We start from the raw sequence: 23,917 nt of genomic DNA on the forward strand, positions 1-23,917 counted from the left end.
CAGTAGAGATGGCTTCTGAGTTGCTGTTGCAACACAATGACTCGAATCATTCAGACGTTGGAATGATTGGAGTCACTTAGGGCTGAAACACACTACACGGCTTTTGCCACGGCTTTTTCCCGTGCCGGCATTGTAGTTAACAGTGTGAGGGCTAGGGTCCCTTCACACTGCACGGCCCCGGCCCGGCTGCCGGGTTGCAGCCGGGTCTCACCACTGGAAGGTACGGCTGCCGGGCGGCCGCCGGGCCGTCTTTGGAGCCAGTAAACCATGTGTGTGAAGGGGAGCTTTCACACACGTTTTTTTCTGAAGCCGTGTCTGATGCTGCGCATGCGCACAGCATCACACACGGCTCAAAGCCGTCCTGTGTGACAGACACTGCCGGTTTCTCCCGGATGGCAAAAAGCCGGACAAAGTTTGTCCGGCTTTTTGCCATCCGGGAGAAACCGGAGTGTGTGATACCAGCCTTACAGTTTGGTGTGGTGAGACAGCCCGCAGCAGCCTCTCTCAGTCAGTCACAGTGATTGGGTGGCAGCACTCCTGGGTGACACCCCCTGGGAGGGAGCAGTGTGATGCTGCTCAGTGTCAGGGCTGCTGCTGCTGGGCCTGACTTCCTGTGACACTGAGTTCAGACAGCGGAGACTCATTAGATTCACAATGATTCATCCAGTGCAGCTGAATAGCAGATATCATTACCAGAGGTCTGAGCACTGACTGCCTGTGACACTGATGCTGACTCAGTGGAGATGGATCAGATTCCTTGCATCATTCAGTGCAGCTGAATAGATAACGCACTCCCAGATGTCTGTGTCGGGTGCGCATCATTGGGTTGCCTTGTATAGGTCGACCACTGAAGGTCGACAGGTATGCAAGGTCGACATGGCCATTAGGTCAACACAGTTTATTTTTTATTTTTTGGGGGGGTTCCTTGATTTGAATTTCCACCTGGGACCACCGACAGTTGAAACGCATTGGCTCGACCTGCTTTGGGCACGCAACGCTCGCCACAAGGTTTATAACCAACCTTATGCCCACTTGGATAGAAGTGGTATGAAAAGGTCCTAAAACCCCCCCAAAAAAACCTGTGTCAACCTTTTGTGTGTCGACCTTGCCCACGTCGACCTAATGACCACATCGACCTCATGTGTCGACCTTCAGTCAGTGTCAACCTACTCACTGTCGACCTTCAGTGGTCGACCTAATGACTCGACCTAAAGACTGTCTGAGTCTCTCCCTCCACCAGTCCCAGCAGTCTCTGCACTCACTGCATGTGCACAGTCTGCACTGCATTACACAGAGCCATGTACTGAGACACTGTCTCCAGACACTCCACTGAGTCATGTGTCTCAACTCACCTCACTGTATCTGTCTGCCCATGACTAGTACCCAGCATTAGTGAGACAGACATAAATCACCATCATACTATTGGCTAAGTGTTTCATCAGTCAGATCCCCTCCCCCTGTGATGTCACCAGTCTCTGGGCAGATTTTTTATCATCTCTCCCAGCTCCGTCCTGACTCCCCCCGATATAGTTATACTACACCCGTTCCCTACCCATAATGCAGCATGGAGGGGCTCAGTGAAGGTGGCAGTGTAGGTGTGTAAGTGTATGATGGGGACACACAGAGCATAAAAGGACAGCTGTCCTGCCTCATAATCCAGATATACCCTCACTCTATCACAGCGGATCTTGTTATCTAACTGGATCTCTTTCTTGTCATGTAGCACTGAGTACGGACTATACTGCTTAAACAACATCATATTACTCCTACGCAGACACCAGGACTTGTTATCACCTCCAATGTATGACTGATCTCCTCTCCTTATACTGGGGTAACACATCCCCACCCTCCACCTCGCTGACTTACTGACATCCACCTCCCAGCAATGTCGCCCTGAGGAGAATCCCCTGGTGCTTATTACCTGATCACACTGAAATCTCTCTGGTGTTACTGGGCGATTCTGGGTTATATCTGTGCAGGATGCAGTTTTCTTGTCATGTGATATCTGTATATTATTAGCAGCTGTGGTTACATCCAGTAATAGATCTGTAGGTTCCGGCACATAGATCCCTCTATTTATCCCTGTTATTATATCAGATAATATATGTAATTTCCCTGAGATGAGACTCACATCCAGATCTCCTGCACCATGGACCTGGTTATCATGTCTCTCTGTGTCCTCAGTATCACACACGTCACCTGTGTCTGGTTCCTGTAGGACAGTCACTGGATCAGACATGTTACACAGCTCCTCAATGTGACGCATCTTCCTGGACAGCTCGTCCTTCTTTATTTCCAGCTGCTGGATCTGATCAGAGACTGAGAGTGAAACACACGCTGTCTGCTTGGAGATCTCACTCAGGACTCTCCTCTACAGGTCATCCAGCTGTCTCCTGATGTCTCTAAACAGAGTAGTGACTCTCTCTGTTATACCAGCTGCTTTTACTGTATCTTTTCTCCTGCGCTCCTGCAGACTCTGCACTCTCTTCTCAGTCTCTGCACTCTTTATGGTCAGTTTCTGCAGAACAGTTCTCAGCTTCTCTTTCTTCTTCTCGAAGGCCTCATCTAGGATCTCCACCTGGTGTCCCCGATGTTCTCCAGCTGAACAGTACACACAGATACAGGCAGCGTCCTCAGTGCAGTAATACTCCAGGACCTTCTTATGTACGGAGCATTTCCTGTTCCCCAGGGCAGTGGTGGGATCACATAAGACGTGCTCTGCTGACTTGCTGTGTACTCTCAGGTGATTATCACACAGATGAGCCTCACAATGCAGACAGGATTTAGCAGCAGGTACAGGAGAGTGAATACAGTAAGTGCAGAAGATCCCAGTCTCCTCCTGATCTGGCCGAGTAGACAGGAAACTCCCCACTATGTTACACAGCGTTATGTTCCTCTGCAGTGCAGGACGCTCCTGACACTCTGTTCTGCACTCAGGACAGGTATAAACTCCACACCCCTCCTGTGTATCCAGCACACGATCAATACAGACCCGGCAGAAATTGTGGCCACATCTCAGGTTTACAGGATCTGTGTAAATGTTCAGGCAGATGGAACAGTCCAGCTCCTGTCTCAGATCAGCAGACGCCATCGCTGCAGCAGGAGAGAGAGATGAAAGTGAAAGTCTCTGACACTCAGAAACAAGTGAGGTGACATTCTGCACACAGGGCGAGGCTGAGCTGTCACTCACATTATATCTGTAATTATTATTACCAGTTATTTATATAGCTCATACATATTCCGCAGCGCTGTACAGAGAATATTTCGCCATTCACATCAGTCCCTGCCCAGTGGAGCTTACAGTCTATATTCCCTACCACATGTACACACACACACACATTCACACTAGGGTTAAATATTGTTGGGCACCAATTAACCTACCAGTATATTTTTGGATTGTGGGAGGAAACCGGAGTACCCAGAGGAAACCCACACAAGTACGGGGAGAATATACAAACTCCACACAGTTAGAGCCATGGTGGGAATCGAACCCATGACCTCAGTGCTATGAGGCGGTTATGCTACTAACCATTACACCATCCATACTTACAGATATACTATGTGTGGCTGGGTCCCTGTCCCGATTCCAGCTCCCTGCACATGGCTAATGGTGGCCACAGCACATAAGGGGTTAACCCTAGTGCCATAGTGCCATTTTTTAAATGCATTCCTGGTGCTGGGTGTTTAAAAAAAAAATGTTTTTTTTTTTAATGTGCTGCAGCCCCGGACCCTTTTCGGTGGCTGCAGCAATGCTATGTGCACTAGGTAACAGGGTGCCGCTGCAGCGGGGATGATTTTCCCAGGCTGCGGGGCAGTGAGGGAGAACAGAGCCGCCCGTTGGGTGACTGGGAAAGCCGGATCCCAACGCGGTGATGCTGATGTTAACTCCCGGAGCGCTGCACTGGTTGATGGTGTACGTAGAGTAGCTGTAGGAACAAGAGCTTAGCTCCCGTCGCCCCAGCACTTTAAGGGTAGAGTCTCGCTGCTCCATGTTGGCCAAGGCCAGGCAGCGGAGTGTCCCAGGGCTGTGGAGCTGTGTGGCTGCACTCTGGGGACAGGGAGAGACGGCTCCTCACACCCCAGCACTTATACGAGAACCAGCGTATCAGCAAAATTATAGGCAATGATTTTGCACCTGGCAAGTAGCTCCCTGCCAGCGCAACTCCTGCGCGCTGGCAGGCCACTACTCACCGCGTCCCGGGGGAGAGGGGGTATGCCAATGGCATTAGAACGTCATTGGCGCGGCGCGGCTCAGATGTCCGGATATTTGGGGCGGGGAGGGGGAGGTGGGCGAGCAGCTGCGAGACATCACACAAAGCCGCGGACTGCCGCCGTTGTCTGGTCCGCGCCCTTCAATGATGTTCTAATGCCGTTGGCACGCCCCTTCCCGCCCCGCAACCACCTCTGCTTATCATCTCACTGGGCTCCCGGGGTGCGCACGCGCCAAAAGGGCTTCAGACTGCAATCGTGCCGCTGCAGCGATCCAGTCTGAATTAGCCCCCATGTGTGATGCCGCCTCCCGATGCAATTGGATTGCGGATGCATCGGAACTAAGGGGATCATTTAGACCCGGCTGCTAATGCGACCCGCAGTGCAATTTGCCGTTGACAGCAGTGGGCCTTCGTGGAGAGGCGATGTGGCATTGGGGGGGCGGGGCCAGGACCATTTTCGGGGTGGCTGCATGACATCACACGCAGCCGCTCCAATAAAAAAATGGCGGCGGCCCACCTGACAGCACAGCCAGGCTGCACTGCCAGGGGTCAATCTAAGTTACGATTCGTCCGCCATCTAATGCATTGGGAGGCGGCCTCACACACGCTCGCCAGCTTTGCCCTGTGTTGGGCGTCCCCCAGCATGTGAGGAGATGAATGCTGATCTGGCTACGTATGCAGCGATCTGCGTTCATCTCTAAATAAGGTCCAACGGTTGACCCCTGGCTGCGCTGTCAGTCGGTCAGCCACCATTTTTTTTATTGGAGCTGCTGCGTGTGATGTCACACAGCCGCCTCGAAAACGCTCAAAGCTTGGAGAAACCTGTGGGTATATTTACCAAAATGGGAGTTCTGTTTAAGATGGGATGTTGCCCATAGCAACCAATCAGATTCCAGGTATTATCTTCTAGAAGGTGCTAGATAAATGAGAAGTAAAATCTGATTGGTTGCTATGGGCAACATCCCGTCTTAAATAGAATTCCCATCTTAGTAAATTTACCCCTTGGAGACCAGATGACCTGATTGCCACCCAGTTACACTTCACCTGCAAGTGGTGGCGCAACTGAGATACGCACGACTCAGCCTTGCCAGTAATTGCGTACACTCGGCTTCGGAGCTCACACCGTGCAAAACATGCAAGATACATCTGTAATACCGGCGTGTGTTCATCTCTGCGTCAGTCCTTATGACTTTATGTGCTGCCAGTCCCGACCCTGGTGATCAGGAGGCCGATGGCGGAATCCCGACAGCCGGTGAAATCCCGCTGGATGGATTCCCGAACACCGCAGGCTATTCCGACTCGGTTGGTGGGACCACGCCAACAACCGAGTGGGAATATAACCTGTGGCGAGTGGACTAAGTCACCGGGCCCAAAGCATGGCGAGCGCAGCGAGAGGACTTGCTGCCGGGATTTTGACAGACGAGGTGCCGTGGTCGGTAAAACATTTGTATTCCGTTTGATGTCTTTGTCCTTTTTATACGTCGCTACAGAACCCTTGTGGCGCCCTGTAAATAAAAGATCATTATAATTCCACCTCGTTCAATGGTAAACGGTTGAGTGACCTCTACTATTGTAGCGACAGAAAACAAGTACTCGATCATTATTGATTAAATTAGTAAAATGTTTTTGTACATTATTGTGTTGTCACAGTAAGCCATCTACAGCTCTTTTGCTGTTGTGGAACTGAAAGTCCCAGCATGCCCTACAACCCAGGATTCTACAACAGCTAAGGCTCAAGCTCCCACCCTACCTCTGTAATAAGATAAGGGTGGGAGGTAATGCCGTATGTCTTCGCCCGATGTGCGGGCTCCGGCTGAATTGGGATGGCGTTACATCCATGCCTTGTAAGTGACTGCCCCTTTAAAAACAAGTCCAAGTTCTGCCGGGAACCCGCACGTTGGGAGAACTCGGACCACAATACATCCTGACCAAAGTGTTTCTTATTGTGGCTATTCTCTCTAAGTCCACCAGGGGGCAGCTGATGCTTTTGAAACGAGGTTCTAGAATTCCGATATTTTACACAATGGAAAGTTTCACAATCCTGTTACAATCGACAACCAGAAACTGAGTCAGAGAATAAAAACTAGAGATGAGCGGGTTCGGTTTCTCTGAATCCGAACCCGCACGAACTTCATGTTTTTTTTCACGGGTCCGAGCGACTCGGATCTTCCCGCCTTGCTCGGTTAACCCGAGCGCGCCCGAACGTCATCATGACGCTGTCGGATTCTTGCGAGACTCGGATTCTATATAAGGAGCCGCGCGTCGCCGCCATTTTCACACGTGCATTGAGATTGATAGGGAGAGGACGTGGCTGGCGTCCTCTCCATTTAGATTAGGAGAGAGAGAGAGAGATTGACCTGAGGCTGATACTGTAGAAGAGAGTGCAGAGTTTAGTGACTGACCACAGTGACCACCAGCAGTGCAGTTGTTTTATTTAATATATCCGTTCTCTGCCTGAAAAAAACGGTACACACAGTGACTCAGTCACATACCATATCTGTGTGCACTGCTCAGCCCAGTGTGCTGCATGCCTGCATCATCTATGTATATATTATATATCTGACTGTGCTCAGCTCACACAGCTTATAATTGTGGGGGAGACTGGGGAGCACTGCAGTGCCAGTTATAGGTTATAGCAGGAGCCAGGAGTACAAGACAGTCACATACCATATCTGTGTGCACTGCTCAGCCCAGTGTGCTGCATCATCTATGTATATATTATATATCTGACTGTGCTCAGCTCACACAGCTTATAATTGTGGGGGAGACTGGGGAGCACTGCAATGCCAGTTATAGGTTATAGCAGGAGCCAGGAGTACATATTATATTAAAATTAAACAGTGCACACTTTTGCTGCAGGAGTGCCACTGCCAGTGTGACTGACCAGTGACCTGACCACACTGACCACCAGTATAGTTAGTAGTATACTATATTGTGATTGCCTGAAAAAGTTAAACACTCGTCGTGTGACTTCACTTGTGTGGTGTTTTTTTTTTTATTCTATAAAAAACTCATTCTGCTGACAGACAGTGTCCAGCAGGTCCGTCATTATATAATATATATACCTGTCCGGCTGCAGTAGTGATATATATATTTTTTATATCATTATTTATCATCCAGTCGCAGCAGACACAGTACGGTAGTTCACGGCTGTAGCTACCTCTGTGTCGGCACTCGGCAGTCCATCCATAATTGTATACCACCTACCCGTGGTTTTTTTTTCTTTCTTCTTTATACATACATACTACTACATCTCTTTATCAACCAGTCTATATTAGCAGCAGACACAGTACAGTACGGTAGTTCACGGCTGTGGCTACCTCTGTGTCGGCACTCGGCAGTCCGTCCATAATTGTATACCACCTAACCGTGGTTTTTTTTTCTTTCTTCTTTATACATACATACTACGATATCTCTTTATCAACCAGTCTATATTAGCAGCAGACACAGTACAGTACGGTAGTTCACGGCTGTGGCTACCTCTGTGTCGGCACTCGGCAGTCCGTCCATAATTGTATACCACCTAACCGTGGTTTTTTTTTCTTTCTTCTTCATACATACATACTACGACATCTCTTTATCAACCAGTCTATATTAGCAGCAGACACAGTACAGTACGGTAGTTCACGGCTGTGGCTACCTCTGTGTCGGCACTCGGCAGTCCGTCCATAATTGTATATACCACCTAACCGTGGTTTTTTTTTCTTTCTTCTTTATACATACATACTACGACATCTCTTTATCAACCAGTCTATATTAGCAGCAGACACAGTACAGTACGGTAGTTCACGGCTGTGGCTACCTCTGTGTCGGCACTCGGCAGTCCGTCCATAATTGTATACCACCTAACCGTGGTTTTTTTTTCTTTCTTCTTCATACATACATACTACGACATCTCTTTATCAACCAGTCTATATTAGCAGCAGACACAGTACAGTACGGTAGTTCATGGCTGTGGCTACCTCTGTGTCGGCACTCGGCAGTCCGTCCATAATTGTATACCACCTACCCGTGTTTTTTTTTCTTTCTTCTTTATACATACATACTACTACATCTCTTTATCAACCAGTCTATATTAGCAGCAGACACAGTACAGTACGGTAGTTCACGGCTGTGGCTACCTCTGTGTCGGCACTCGGCAGTCCGTCCATAATTGTATACCACCTACCCGTGGTTTTTTTTTCTTTCTTCTTCATACATACATACTACGACATCTCTTTATCAACCAGTCTATATTAGCAGCAGACACAGTACAGTACGGTAGTTCACGGCTGTGGCTACCTCTGTGTCGGCACTCGGCAGTCCGTCCATAATTGTATACCACCTAACCGTGGTTTTTTTTTCTTTCTTCTTCATACATACATACTACGATATCTCTTTATCAACCAGTCTATATTAGCAGCAGACACAGTACGGTAGTTCACGGCTGTAGCTACCTCTGTGTCGGCACTCGGCAGTCCGTCCATAATTGTATACTAGTATCCATCCATCTCCATTGTTTACCTGAGGTGCCTTTTAGTTGTGCCTATTAAAATATGGAGAACAAAAATGTTGAGGTTCCAAAATTAGGGAAAGATCAAGATCCACTTCCACCTCGTGCTGAAGCTGCTGCCACTAGTCATGGCCGAGACGATGAAATGCCAGCAACGTCGTCTGCCAAGGCCGATGCCCAATGTCATAGTACAGAGCATGTCAAATCCAAAACACCAAATATCAGTAAAAAAAGGACTCCAAAACCTAAAATAAAATTGTCGGAGGAGAAGCGTAAACTTGCCAATATGCCATTTACCACACGGAGTGGCAAGGAACGGCTGAGGCCCTGGCCTATGTTCATGGCTAGTGGTTCAGCTTCACATGAGGATGGAGGCACTCAGCCTCTCGCTAGAAAAATGAAAAGACTCAAGCTGGCAAAAGCAGTAGCACCGCAAAGAACTGTGCGTTCTTCGAAATCCCAAATCCACAAGGAGAGTCCAATTGTGTCGGTTGCGATGCCTGACCTTCCCAACACTGGACGTGAAGAGCATGCGCCTTCCACCATTTGCACGCCCCCTGCAAGTGCTGGAAGGAGCACCCGCAGTCCAGTTCCTGATAGTCAGATTGAAGATGTCAGTGTTGAAGTACACCAGGATGAGGAGGATATGGGTGTTGCTGGCGCTGGGGAGGAAATTGACCAGGAGGATTCTGATGGTGAGGTGGTTTGTTTAAGTCAGGCACCCGGGGAGACACCTGTTGTCCGTGGGAGGAATATGGCCGTTGACATGCCTGGTGAAAATACCAAAAAAATCAGCTCTTCGGTGTGGAACTATTTCAACAGAAATGCGGACAACAGGTGTCAAGCCGTGTGTTCCCTTTGTCAAGCTGTAATAAGTAGGGGTAAGGACGTTAACCACCTCGGAACATCCTCCCTTATACGTCACCTGCAGCGCATTCATAATAAGTCAGTGACAAGTTCAAAAACTTTGGGTGACAGCGGAAGCAGTCCACTGACCAGTAAATCCCTTCCTCTTGTAACCAAGCTCACGCAAACCACCCCACCAACTCCCTCAGTGTCAATTTCCTCCTTCCCCAGGAATGCCAATAGTCCTGCAGGCAATGCCACTGGCAATTCTGACGAGTCCTCTCCTGCCTGGGATTCCTCCGATGCATCCTTGCGTGTAACGCCTACTGCTGCTGGCGCTGCTGTTGTTGCTGCTGGGAGTCGATGGTCATCCCAGAGGGGAAGTCGTAAGCCCACTTGTACTACTTCCAGTAAGCAATTGACTGTTCAACAGTCCTTTGCGAGGAAGATGAAATATCACAGCAGTCATCCTGCTGCAAAGCGGATAACTGAGGCCTTGACAACTATGTTGGTGTTAGACGTGCGTCCGGTATCCGCCGTTAGTTCACAGGGAACTAGACAATTTATTGAGGCAGTGTGCCCCCGTTACCAAATACCATCTAGGTTCCACTTCTCTAGGCAGGCGATACCGAGAATGTACACGGACGTCAGAAAAAGACTCACCAGTGTCCTAAAAAATGCAGTTGTACCCAATGTCCACTTAACCACGGACATGTGGACAAGTGGAGCAGGGCAGGGTCAGGACTATATGACTGTGACAGCCTACTGGGTAGATGTATGGACTCCCGCCGCAAGAACAGCAGCGGCGGCACCAGTAGCAGCATCTCGCAAACGCCAACTCTTTCCTAGGCAGGCTACGCTTTGTATCACCGGTTTCCAGAATACGCACACAGCTGAAAACCTCTTACGGCAACTGAGGAAGATCATCGCGGAATGGCTTACCCCAATTGGACTCTCCTGTGGATTTGTGGCATCGGACAACGCCAGCAATATTGTGTGTGCATTAAATATGGGCAAATTCCAGCACGTCCCATGTTTTGCACATACCTTGAATTTGGTGGTGCAGAATTATTTAAAAAACGACAGGGGCGTGCAAGAGATGCTGTCGGTGGCCAGAAAAATTGCGGGACACTTTCGGCGTACAGGCACCACGTACAGAAGACTGGAGCACCACCAAAAACTACTGAACCTGCCCTGCCATCATCTGAAGCAAGAAGTGGTAACGAGGTGGAATTCAACCCTCTATATGCTTCAGAGGTTGGAGGAGCAGCAAAAGGCCATTCAAGCCTATACAATTGAGCACGATATAGGAGGTGGAATGCACCTGTCTCAAGCGCAGTGGAGAATGATTTCAACGTTGTGCAAGGTTCTGATGCCCTTTGAACTTGCCACACGTGAAGTCAGTTCAGACACTGCCAGCCTGAGTCAGGTCATTCCCCTCATCAGGCTTTTGCAGAAGAAGCTGGAGACATTGAAGGAGGAGCTAACACGGAGCGATTCCGCTAGGCATGTGGGACTTGTGGATGGAGCCCTTAATTCGCTTAACAAGGATTCACGGGTGGTCAATCTGTTGAAATCAGAGCACTACATTTTGGCCACCGTGCTCGATCCTAGATTTAAAGCCTACCTTGGATCTCTCTTTCCGGCAGACACAAGTCTGCTGGGGTTGAAAGACCTGCTGGTGAGAAAATTGTCAAGTCAAGCGGAACGCGACCTGTCAACATCTCCTCCTTCACATTCTCCCGCAACTGGGGGTGCGAGGAAAAGGCTCAGAATTCCGAGCCCACCCGCTGGCGGTGATGCAGGGCAGTCTGGAGCGACTGCTGATGCTGACATCTGGTCCGGACTGAAGGACCTGACAACGATTACGGACATGTCGTCTACTGTCACTGCATATGATTCTCTCACCATTGAAAGAATGGTGGAGGATTATATGAGTGACCGCATCCAAGTAGGCACGTCACACAGTCCATACTTATACTGGCAGGAAAAAGAGGCAATTTGGAGGCCATTGCACAAACTGGCTTTATTCTACCTAAGTTGCCCTCCCACAAGTGTGTACTCCGAAAGAGTGTTTAGTGCCGCCGCTCACCTTGTCAGCAATCGGCGTACGAGGTTACATCCAGAAAATGTGGAGAAGATGATGTTCATTAAAATGAATTAAAATCAATTCCTCCGCGGAGACATTGACCAGCAGCAATTGCCTCCACAAAGTACACAGGGAGCTGAGATGGTGGATTCCAGTGGGGACGAATTGATAATTTGTGAGGAGGGGGATGTACACGGTGATATATCGGAGGGTGATGATGAGGTGGACATCTTGCCTCTGTAGAGCCAGTTTGTGCAAGGAGAGATTAATTGCTTCTTTTTTGGGGGGGGTCCAAACCAACCCGTCATATCAGTCACAGTCGTGTGGCAGACCCTGTCACTGAAATGATGGGTTGGTTAAAGTGTGCATGTCCTGTTTTGTTTATACAACATAAGGGTGGGTGGGAGGGCCCAAGGACAATTCCATCTTGCACCTCTTTTTTCTTTTATTTTTCTTTGCGTCATGTGCTGTTTGGGGAGGGTTTTTTGGAAGGGACATCCTGCGTGACACTGCAGTGCCACTCCTAAATGGGCCCGGTGTTTGTGTCGGCCACTAGGGTCGCTAATCTTACTCACACAGTCAGCTACCTCATTGCGCCTCTTTTTTTCTTTGCGTCATGTGCTGATTGGGGAGGGTTTTTTGGAAGGGACATCCTGCGTGACACTGCAGTGCCACTCCTAAATGGGCCCGGTGTTTGTGTCGGCCACTAGGGTCGCTAATCTTACTCACACAGTCAGCTACCTCATTGCGCCTCTTTTTTTCTTTGCGTCATGTGCTGATTGGGGAGGGTTTTTTGGAAGGGACATCCTGCGTGACACTGCAGTGCCACTCCTAAATGGGCCCGGTGTTTGTGTCGGCCACTAGGGTCGCTTATCTTACTCACACAGTCAGCTACCTCATTGCGCCTCTTTTTTTCTTTGCGTCATGTGCTGATTGGGGAGGGTTTTTTGGAAGGGACATCCTGCGTGACACTGCAGTGCCACTCCTAAATGGGCCCGGTGTTTGTGTCGGCCACTAGGGTCGCTTATCTTACTCACACAGTCAGCTACCTCATTGCGCCTCTTTTTTTCTTTGCGTCATGTGCTGATTGGGGAGGGTTTTTTGGAAGGGACATCCTGCGTGACACTGCAGTGCCACTCCTAGATGGGCCAGGTGTTTGTGTCGGCCACTAGTGTCGCTTAGCTTAGTCATCCAGCGACCTTGGTGCAAATTTTAGGACTAAAAATAATATTGTGAGGTGTGAGGTATTCAGAATAGACTGAAAATGAGTGGAAATTATGGTTTTTGAGGTTAATAATAATATGGGATCAAAATGACCCCCAAATTCTATGATTTAAGCTGTTTTTTAGTGTTTTTTTAAAAAAAACACCCGAATCCAAAACACACCCGAATCCGACAAAAAAAATTCGGTGAGGTTTTGCCAAAACGCGGTCGAACCCAAAACACGGCCGCGGAACCGAACCCAAAACCAAAACACAAAACCCGAAAAATTTCAGGCGCTCATCTCTAAAAAAACGTCAGATTCCTAGAAATCCCTGCACTTCGGAGCATTGGGAGAGTTCTCACATTCCAAAAATGTTTCAGCAATCCAAAATTAATTTTCCTTTTTCAAATAATTACCATGAAATATGCACAGCACATGCTTCATCTACTATATCTAAAAGTTTTATCATTTTTTTTCCCATGTATCTGCCAGGCCTGAGGTTTATGCAGAGGTGTAGCAAGGTGTCATCGTGCCTGGAGCAAAGTATGTTTCGACGCCCCCCTCCCCTGTACTGAATTGGGGGCGTGGCCACCAGGGCCTGTTCGAGACCTTGTGGCACCCAGGGAGAAAGTTTCCTTTGGCAACCACCCCACCCCCACCCCCCTAGGTCAAACATAGTGCACGCTGAAAGCGCGTGGCAAGAAAAGGAGCGTGGCTTCATAGGGAAGGGGCATGGCCACAGTTATGCCCCCCGTAGCTATGGACCCAGTAGTTGTGCCCCCTGTAGATTTGCCCCCTGTAGTTGTGCCCTCAGTAGATTTTCCCCCTGTAGCTGTGCCTCTGTAGATTTGCCCCCAGTAGTTGTGCCCCTGTAGCTGATCCCCCTGTAGATTTGCCCCCTGCAGCTGTGCCCTCAGTAGTTTTGCCCCCTGTACATTTGCCCCCAGTAGTTGTGTCCCCTGTAGATTTGCCCCCAGTAGTTTTGCCCCTAGTAGCTGTGCCCCCCTGTAGATTTGACCCCAGTAGTTGTGCCCCCTGTAGTTGTGCCCTCTGTAGATTTGCCCCCAGTAGTATTGCTCCCTGTAGATTTGCCCCCAGTAGTTTTGCCCCTAGTAGCTGTGCCCCCCTGTAGATTTGCCCCCAGTAGTTGTACCCCCTGGTTTGTACCCCCTGGTAGCGCCGCTTCCTTACACACAAAAGAAAAACAAGAAAAAAAAATACTCACCCGCCCCACTCCTGCTCGCCGTTGCTGCTGCTCTGTCTCCGCAGTCCTGTGGAGTCTGGTCGCGTCTCCACCCATCTGGCGCCTGACGTCAGGACATCAGATGCCCGTGCATCACGGAGCACGGAGGTGAGGAGGGAAGGAGCTGATGCTGCGTGCGGCCAGGTTCCGGCGGAGTTGAGCTGCGGCGCCCTGTACTGTCTTGGGCACCTGAAGCTCGAGCTACACCGGAACCGCCCTACCTACGCCCCTGGTTTTATGTTGGATACGTAGGGGTAAATTTACTAAGGTCCCGATTTTGACCGAGATGGCGTTTTTTCTTCAAAGTGTCATCTCGGTAATTTACTAAACACTAATCTCGGCAGTGATGAGGGCATTCGTAATTTTTTGCAAGTCCAAGTAAAAAATTACGAATGAATACACCATCGGTCAAATTACGCCTGTTTAGATATGAATCTCGGTCATTTACTAACCATTCGTAATTGTAATTGCTGCCGCGAAAATGCATTCGCGGCCGCGAAAAATTACAAATCGTAATTTTTTCCTAAAAAAAAACGCGCCAGCATTTGAAAACCGCGTTTACATGTGTACTCAATTATCCATTACTCACACCTGAATGTTTGGCCCTATAAAAGTGTTCCAGGCACATTCTGAACTTCTCTCACTCAGAAATGGCGGCTGTGGTGTGTGGCAATGATTTTTTGTTTGCTGTGGGATACCTTAGACTGCTCCATGAGGCTTCCAGGAATCAGGCCCAGGTAAGTGAACATGGTCAACAGGTTGTCCAGGTACCGCGGAGGCTGCGCCAGCCTCGTTTTTTTAGAGGGCGTTTAAACTTAAATGCATTGTCCGATGATAGGGTCATACAGATGTTCCGCCTAAATAGAACCAACATTTTCCAACTGTATGACCTTGTCAAACTGGGCATAGACCCTGAGACAGCACGCTCTCGCTCTGTCTCAGGCCTACACAAACTCCTGGCTGTGTTACACTTTATGGCTACTGGGAGCTTCCAGGCTGTGGCAGGCGACGTCATTGGTATCTCACAGCCCACCTTTTCCAGATATTTGATTCAGGTGAGTCTAAAAATACATATGCGGTTATGTCTAAGTGTTGCTTCTGTAAGTACAAACAACACAGTATTGTAGAGAATACCTAACATGACACTCACCTTAGCTTCTTTAATGTCCACTCAGGTTTTGGATGTGTTGGAGCCACACATTAAAGCCTCAATCTGCTTCCCTACCGAGGAGTCGGAGTGGAGTGCTGTCAGGGTAGCTTTCTATGAGCTTGCTGGCATGCCCAATGTGCTGGGGGCCATAGATTGCACACACGTTCAGCTGAGATCACCTAAGGGCCGCCAATATATATATACTAATAGGCATCTGGCACAATCAACTAATGTTCAGGTGGTCTGTGATGCAAACATAAAAATTATGAGTGTTGTTGCAGGTTACCCTGGTGGCTGCCATGACTCCTTCATCCTCAGTCAGTCATCGCTCTTCGATAAATTTGAGGACGGACAAATGCCTGATGGCTGGCTGTTGGGTATGTTTAAAATGTTTTGTGTGTATGTCTTTTGACCACAAACTCCAGTTTGGATGAGGTGAAAGAATAATCTAACATATGTACTAATGTTGACTATATCTGTTTTTCAGGTGATGGGGGTTACGGCTGCTACTCTTGGCTCCTTACTCCATTGTCCCAACCTGATTCTCCTGCTGAACACAGTTACAATCATGCACATAAGGCTACGCGGAATGTGATAGAAAGATGTTTTGGTGTGCTGAAGTCACGGTTTCGGTGTCTGGATAAATCTGCAGGCCTTTTGTTGTATAGTCCCTCAAAGGTGACTAGAATTGTGTTCTGCTGCTGTTTTCTCCATAATCTGTGTTTAAGTCAACATCTGGCACATGATGAGGGAGAAAGCAGTCAGCAAGCAGAGGAGTTAGAACCATCTGGTGACAGTGTGAGTACAAATGTAGGGAGGCAGGTACGGCAAGAAGTGATCCTGCGCTATTTTTCAGGTCAGTTTTATTAGGCTGTAATTATCCTTGACTAAACTCTTTGCACTACTTTCTATTGTGTGTTTTGTTACTTACTGTTTGTTGTTTATAGTGGTGTGTACATTGTGCTTAGTTTATGCTAATAATACATTTTCAGTCATTACCCATGAAAAACATACATACATACAGAGCAGCTTCGCCAATGTTGGAGACGGACACAGGAAGTTGTGTGTTTGTCAAATACAAATTTTTATTTTTCAAATAACATTGTGGTTATTTTTTGCGCTTGTGTGTGCTGGGTGCTGGCTCACTGGCACGTGCTCTGGAGGAACGCCGAACAGGGGAGGTTACTGGCGTTTGGATAGGGGTCGTGGTCCCCGAGCTGGAGGTTACTTGGTGAGCTCCCATCAATGAAATATTGCTGCTCAAATTATTAAGGCTTGCAATCAGCTGAGTGTTGGTTGCAGTGTGGCTGGCTACAATCCTGGATAACGACTCATTCACCACTTGGTTGTGCTGAATGAGCTGAACGAGTGCCTGCTGATGGCGCTGTTGCTCATCTATGATGCGCGATAAATGAGCAAGCATTTGGCTGTTGTCAGCCCTTATTTGCTCCATTGAGGTTGCCATTCGCCCTACTTGTACAATCAGTCTGCCCGAGTTGCGACTAATACGCGGTAGATGATGGGGCAGACTGGCAAGGTGTTGTGTATGTGCGGTCAGGCTGGCATTGCTTTGGGCCTGTTGGCTTGTCCAACTGGCCCAAAAATCATCTGGTATTTGGCTTGGGGGCGGAGCTTGTGCCAGTTGTGGACTGATGGAGGCTTGGGGGATATCCTGCAACTGTATTGGCTGGCTTGGGTCAACAGGTGTAAGTTGAAGTGTGATGGTTGCCTGTTGGTCTTGTCCCTGCTGGTCCACGTCGGCCATCAAGCTGGGCTCTGTATGGGGTGGGCAACATGCAATGTTTATTTCTTTATTTTTTTCAAGGCTACTTCTACACATTACTACATTCATAATACTCCATTTTTAAACTTTTTGGCGTTGATTTTATAAACTTATAATGTTTTTTATGTTCAAAAACATATATACCAACACAGGCGGAAACATAGACAGATTTGCATAATCCTCACCTAACCAACTCCCCTCCACAGCATTACACTGTTAGATTCCCTCCCCTGACCACGATATAGACTACTTACCTGGATAGTCCAGAGGAGCGGAGCAAGTAAGCCATCTACATACTGGACAGGGGAGATGTGTGAACACTATAATGTTGTGGATACTGTTTTTTATATTGAATTTTATTCATATTTTATTTAAATGTGCACGTGTGTGGGCCCAATTTATTAAAAATTCTGTAATTTATTAAAAATTATGTTGGCGAGAACATCCACTAAGACCTTATATAAAAATGTTTTATCACCTTTAGCAATTGAAGACGTAACAACACATTGCTTGTTCTGGAAAACATGTAATCTCAAAACCAACTAACAACATATTAACTGTACTGTGTATATTATTGCTTATGTGTTTAATTTCTGTTTTTACTCACCAAATAACTGAGGGGATCGGGGCTCATCACTCTGCGAACTCGCCAATAGTGCCAGTGGTGGCTGGGGTGACACTGCCGAAAGTCGTCGCCTGGGTGGGGATGATGGAGCCGCAGATTCCGAGCCAAGACGCCGTGTCTTACTTGGCCTCCTGGGTAAGTGGCCCAAGCCCTGTGATGGGCGCCTTACAGGAGGTCGGCTTCCAGAAGCAGAACCTATGTGAAAATTTAAACATTAATATTTTGTACTTCTATGTGTTTTCAGAATATGTGACTACAGTGAAGACTTACCTGATATCCCAGCCTCATCCTGACTTGTCTGAGGCCTGTCTGGCCGGCTGGTCTGTGCGACTGTTGAAAAAGTGTACCAAACATTATTACCATGCTTTGTGTAAAAAAAAACCCTGCAAAGCCTTATTGTACTGTAACCATCTATTAGGTATTGGTTAAACAAATAATTTCAGCTTAAGAGCTTCTAGCTTCATTTTTTTGTGTTGTATATCCAAATGTACATGATGTGGCACACAATAAATATGTTACATTTTAGAATTATGCCTCAGATATTGCAGAGATTGACTACTTGCAAATGTTTTAAAAATGTAATGTTGCAAAAATTGCACCGCTTTTCAGAAGTAAAAAAAAAAAAAAAAAACATTTTTAAATAAGCAGACAACACAGATGTCCAAGCATTATCGCCAAAAAAAAATATTTTTTAGTTTAAATAAAAAACAGACATTGCACATGTTTTTGCGCAATATTTAATTTAACAAACAGCCAATGCAAGGTGAAAAAAGCACATTCTAAACACAAACACACCTTAAGGGTGCATAGGCCTGCAATATGTGAAAAACAATATATGCATCCTTTACCCTTTAAAAATGACATTTACAACATTTAGCGGACATTTAAAAAAACAATATAACAAATCAAACTTACCATCCGGCGTGGGTCGGTCCGAATCCCGGACATGAGTAGCAGACACCACTTCTGCAGGAATCAATGCCCGCACAGGCTCCTCCCAGTCCCGATAGGTTGCCCGGAAAGGTGGGCCACCTCCGGTTTTACGTGCAGATTTGGCCTCTTTGGCCATCTTGGCCTTGACACGCCGCTTAATATCATAAAACCTCTTGCGGCACGTGTCCTCAGTCCGCCTCACCACACCCTCACTATTCACAGCAAGTATTACTTGCCCCCACAGGACAGACTTCCTGCGGGAGGACACCTTGCCAGCATCCTGACCAAACAATTGGCGATGGTGCTTCATCAGCTCACGCACCAAAGCCATGTTTTCAGCATAGCTGAACTTTATATTCCTGCCAGTCTTGGTAGTGGTGCGTGGCTGCGGAGCCACAACACCATCACTATCACTGGAAAATACAGCAACAGGCACCCCCTCCTCCTCCTCCTCACTAACCTCCTCCCTCTCACTACCCCCCTCCACCTCACTAACAGCCTCCACCTCACTACCAGCCTCCACCTCACTACCAGCCTCCACCTCACTACCAGCCTCCACCTCACTAACCTCCGCCACCACACTGACCTCTGAGTCGGACATGACAAACAACAAAAAACACTGAAAAATCAAAACACAAAACACACTCCTCCACTACTCCTACTACTACACACCACACAGCCAACACACACGCTCACTCACTCACTCACTCACTCACTCACTCACTCACTCATTCACAAACAATGACAAAAGACTGTAAAAAAAAAACAAGGACAAAAAAATTGACAAACTGTGAAAAAACAATACTACAAATATGACAAGACTACTTACACACACAGTACAGCACTCAACAATCACCAAACTCATCTCCAAATCCACCAAAAACTCCACCAAACTCACCAACTCCAAATACACCTTCCTCTCTCCTCTCCACTAGCTAAACCCACGAGGTGCGGAGTGTTTGGGGCGGTTTTATAGTAATATGCACAGACACTCCTCCTTCACGAATACAACCAATCACGGCCGCGTGACGTAAACGAAACTTAGGACTAAAAACGCGGCAGCAATTTCCAAATCACTGCCGTAACAGACATGTGACGCAGTCGTAAAAAAAAACCCACAACGCGGCCGCGAAATAGCAAACGCGGCCGCAATCTACATCAGAAAAGCACGAATGACATCGACATCGGAAGAAACGAAAATTACGAATACGACAGCTTAGTAAATTAGTCGTAATCAATTCAAAAAGTTGCAATTTTACACTGTCGATGTCATTCGTGATTGAACTTGGACATGATTCTGGAAAATACGAATCTTAGTAAATGTACCCCGTAGTAAATGAAACAAGTTCCCAGTTTACTGAAGCTCCCTCTGTTGCTGCTGTTATCATGGCCTGATATCTACAGGGAGCTTCGGTAAGCTGCAAATGATCTGAAGCATATAGAGTATATTGCTACATGGATATTTGTTAGTGGAGCCTTGTTATAGTGTCAGTAACATCGTCCAGGCGGAAATTCAGCTTCATCATCCGACTTTTCCTCTTGTCCCATAAAAATGTGATTAAGAAAAGAGTTACGTGAATTTGTGTTATTTCCTCGTGAGCTCCTTTGAAAGTGTCCATGTGATTTGATTGTACTAGACTTATACTACGGACGTGGTATTTGCCTATTTAACGGTAGAACCTGAATCTATTAATGTCTCATTGTGAGTGATACTGAGCCGGAGGCTGAAACAATTACACGATTCATTCCCGGCTCTTCACATTGGCCCCATTGTTCCGGACGGTGGAGACTCAGCCAATAAGCATCACTTTTAAGTGCTCAGCATAAGTCAGGTCACAATGAGTCGTCCATGGACCCAACGAAGGGCTGACCGTCAGAGGAGCTTTCATTTGAAGTGTAAGCAGAAAAGGAAAGAAAGAGGAAACCTTGTGTGACTGGTGACTTTCTGTAGAAGAAAAAGAAAATACGTCATTAAAAAAAAAATCACTGAGAAAAATACAGTAACGATGATCATTATAAATAGTAGGTCTTCATTTACTTGTCATAAAAGCGCTATTCATGTATAATAAGGAATAGCACACCCCTTATAGTAGAATATAAGAAATGTAGTCACCTTAGGGTTCCGTCAGCTGGGAGTAAGGTTTTATTTTTTGCACAAAACGCGTTGGCGACTTCTAGTAGCCGCATGTGTCACAGTAGAATCTGCCTTATCTCATATATGTCTCACAGCACTATAACGTAGTCTGGATTGCTGGAATAGTAGTAATGACATGTAAATGTGGAACAGCGCTTATAACTTAGGGGTGTCTTTGTAATAATGTACTAATTAGGTAAGTAGGTAACAGCAGATTTTGTACTCAGGTGAGTAAGTTGTAAGCATGGTTGGGCAGGTCGGTGTATCACTCAGATGGGTACTTAGGGGTCATTCCGACCTGTTCGCGCGCAGCGGTTTCTCGCTGCAGTGCAAACGGGTTCGGAATGCGCATACGCGGCGAGCGCAGTGCGCGACATTGCTCAGCGACCGTTACGTTTCGGCTACCGTCGGAAGCGGTCGCAGCGGCGACCGCTAGGAAGATTTACAGGAAGGAGGCGTGGATGCGCGGATCCGGAACGTTGGAGCCATTTTTGGGGAGTGATGAGTAAAACGCAGGCGTGTCCAGGACAACGGAGGGCGGAGGTGTGACGTCAAAGCCGGTCCCATCATCGCTGGATCCATCGCACAGGGTAAGTATGTCCAGGGCTGCTCTACTTCTGCTTGAAAATTTTTTAGCATAGCAGGGCTGCACAAGCGATCGCAGCCCTGCTAAGCTAAAATACACTCCCCCATAGGCGTGGACTAGTTGATCGCAGCAGCAGCTAAAAGTTGTTGGCTGCGATCAACTCGGACTGACCACCTTAGTCTCTAGAATTATACCTGATGTTCTGTTGCCCGCAGGGTTCTCCAGTGCCAGTTTCCACGGAGAGATGAGGGTGGAGTTTACAATAAGCACTTTGTGCACGACACGATGTATGACTTACCCACCCCTCGTTCAGCAGGAACACCCTAACCGTGGATCACATATGCAATTAAACCAAACTCTTGCAACAAAATTGACTAAATCTGTGCTGTAGCTCAAACGAAAAGTGTTTTATTATACAGGAACCGCTTCTTTGTCAGCAGTAAATAGAGCAACCCAAGCAAAAAGGTTTAATACAGCATTCTATTTCATATAAGGTGGGAAACAGCTCAACATGCAACAATATCAATAACAATAGCTACTGTATATTGCTCGCTAATGGTACCTTAAGGAAAGGAGTTCCCCTAATACTTCAGTCTGAGTACTCTCATTACCTCGTTGGTGCACATTAAGAACGATGCCAGAGTTTTGTTAGATAAACTGGTTTATGTCTATGCTAAAAGGGCTAGAGTCGCTCCAAGTACTTGCCCTATTATCAGTCTCCAAAGTAATGGGATATTTGGCGATCGTGGGTTTCTTTAATCTCCTCTCCTGTAAGGGTCTGACTGAATCATAAGAGTTATTGTATCTCAGTAGCAAACTGTGGCGCAATTGTAGAACAACGCCGCTGCGATGCTCCTTCTATAGCTTTTTCTGTTAGTACACTGAGCAGCAGAATTGCAAACTAGTTGTCTTTTGACGGGCTGGTGAAATAGTAAGTATCTACTGTAACAGGGGCCAGATGAGGAATAATCAGTTCCTGACTCAGGCTTCAGACGCTACGGGTTACGCTATTATACAAGCTGTCTCTAAAGGCTGTTTCTGGTACTGAGGATGCCAAGCATATTGACAATTACAGCCTATTCGGAACTCCAATAAGGCACTTATTTGTTACACTGTAGTGTCACCGAGGGATTTCTAACTATAACTGATGATACCCCTCAAAGGCTGTTCACTTAAGCTACATTCATTAGATGGGGCTGCATATTCTCAATCAGTACACATATAGGTGGTCATTCCAAGTTGTTCACTAGCTGCTTTCGGTCGCTGTGCAGCGATGAGGCAAAAAAAAACGGCACTTCTGCGCATGCGTATGCGGCGCAATGTGCACACGCGATGTATTATTACAACAACCGATGTAGTTTCACACAAGGTCTAGCGACGCTTTTCAGTCGCACTGCTTGCCGCAGAGTGATTGACATGAAGTGGGCGTTTCTGGGTGTCAACTGACCATTTTTAGGGAGTGTTCGGAAAAACGCAGGCGTGACTGAAAAACGCAGGCGTGGCTGGGCGAACGCAGGGCGTCTTTGTGACGTCAAAACAGGAACTGAACAGTCTGAAGTGATCGCAAGCGCTGACTAGGTTTTGAGCTATTCTAAAACTCCACAAAAAAACTTTGTAGCCGCTCTGCGATCCTTTCGTACGCACTTCTGCTAAGCTAAGATACACTCCCAGTGGGCGGCGGCATAGGGTGTGCACGGCTGCTAAAAACGGCTAGCGAGCAATCAACTCGGAATGACCCCCATAGTTCTGTGTGGGGCTATCCCTGATGTATAGTGGCCGTAATTAAGTCAGTTACTACAACTGTCCTGATGCGCTGCTGTAGTCATGTAACCAGGCTACCTTATTAGGGCTCTCCGGTTCCTCCTCCAAGACCGCCCTGCTGCCCAGTTTACTGGGGAAGATCAGAAGAATGTCCCCGCCTGCTGCTGCCACTCACCGCTCAGGGCCGCCACCGGAGATCCAAATCAGGGCAGCACCGTCCATGGCCCACCCAGCGGGAGGTACAGATATTAGGTCCCGCTGTTAAGACCGCCCACAGCCGCACGGAACACCACACGGGGCCGCCTCCTCCGCTCTTCCCAACAGAAGATGCCGATGCCGGATCCCGCTGCTGCTCACCGCCGGTGTCACCGCTGAAGCCTCGCTCCACATTACACCGGAGATACCGGAGGTTTCCCCACAGCCTCTCACACCGAGTACAGCTGAATTGAGGTACACCAGTCTCTAACATGGCCCAGAGCTAGAGCACAGGTCTCTTTCCTCTCGATCTTTTCCTCAGACGCCACCCTAACGGTTTTTGGGACCTCTCTTTATACACTCCCTCAGGGTGCCCGGATCAGTCCCGCCAGATGCATTCTGCGCGAGCTGGCCTTCACAATAGTCATCTCGTGTCAGCACCCCTTTTATTAAGAGGTAGTGTAGCAGTCTCTTAAGCCGGCATACAGGTCGACAGTTCCAACTCCCCTCCGTGAGAGAAATATTACTCAACAAAACTTCTCTCCATGAGAGCTATCATAAATTTATTCTAATATTCCTCCGTGAGGACATTTGTGTATATATGAACTTTTGGCTTCTTTTATTTATACTTTCATACCACATCTCCTATATAATAGCCCAGATCT

At 47.6% G+C, this 23,917-nt stretch overlaps 1 pseudogene; it reads right to left on the bottom strand.

Annotated features, from left to right (window-relative positions):
• Positions 1-462: 462 nt before the first annotated feature.
• LOC135050482 (E3 ubiquitin-protein ligase TRIM39-like) lies at positions 463-3,091 on the bottom strand (annotated as a pseudogene).
• Between the last annotated feature and the right edge of the window lie 20,826 nt (positions 3,092-23,917).

This window comes from Pseudophryne corroboree, chromosome 2 (genome assembly GCF_028390025.1).
Source record: "Pseudophryne corroboree isolate aPseCor3 chromosome 2, aPseCor3.hap2, whole genome shotgun sequence".
NCBI lineage: Eukaryota > Metazoa > Chordata > Amphibia > Anura > Myobatrachidae > Pseudophryne > Pseudophryne corroboree.